The following is a 956-nucleotide window of genomic DNA, read 5'->3' as shown; positions in this document are numbered from 1 at the left end:
TTTTTGTTCCCATCTCATATTTATGTGTTTTTGGACTAATACTTCACCACCATGGAGGGCAAGCTATAGGAATACCATAAACTTTAATCCAGCTGTATCTCTGCTTCCCAGACCTTCCTCGCCTGCCACTTTTGTGTTCATGGCTTATTATTTAAACTTCTTGTTTATGTGGGTGCATAGCAATGATCTGAAATACAGGAGTAGGCTATCTAGAGAGAAGGTAGTAACACTGGCCTCAATTCTTGCTACATGAACTTGGTGATTCCTTCCAGTTATGTTTTCAAAGTTGATGATTTTACTGCGGTTTAATTTTGGAAACAACATACTAGTTTTTTCTCCTGTGTAAATTGTGACAAAACCTAGTCAGTACAGTAGAATACCGTGTTTGGCAGAGGCCTATCTATTGGTCATCAGCCTTTTAAAAAAACAGATACTGTTTGAGAAGGGCTTGATGGGCTAATGGAATTATATTATGACAAAGTGTGCACAGCTCTTCTTCATGTGGGGTAAAGAGAACTAACCTGTTCATTTTCAATTTTAGTGTTTAAAATAGAATGAAAGAGAATGACCTGTAGACAACTTGGAATCTGTTTTACTTATCATCTCCCTCAAACTTACATTTTTCTTTAAAAAATTCATTTATTACATAAGGCAGAAGGATAAACCATCCCATTTCCTTATTTGTACACTTGAAACAATATATAGACTTCAAGTGCTAGTTTTTGTGGGGGTTTTCTTAAAGATTTTTATTGGAGAATTGGGGGGATGGGAACAGTGCTGGGGAATTGGGGGAAGGGGAACAGACAAGTTTCTGTCCTTTTGTTCTTTAATTTAGTTGTGGAGGACGTCGCTTCACTGGCTCCAGTTGGCACCATCATTGCGCTCTTCCCGGGCAAGGCAGATCAGTCGCCGGCTTCTGGACGGCCGCTCACTGCGGCTGCTGGCGGCTCACGCTG

This window comes from Hipposideros armiger, unplaced genomic scaffold, assembly GCF_001890085.2.
Source record: "Hipposideros armiger isolate ML-2016 unplaced genomic scaffold, ASM189008v1 scaffold_26, whole genome shotgun sequence".
Taxonomy (NCBI): Eukaryota; Metazoa; Chordata; class Mammalia; order Chiroptera; family Hipposideridae; genus Hipposideros; species Hipposideros armiger.
Note: the sequence above shows the minus strand (reverse complement) of the source record.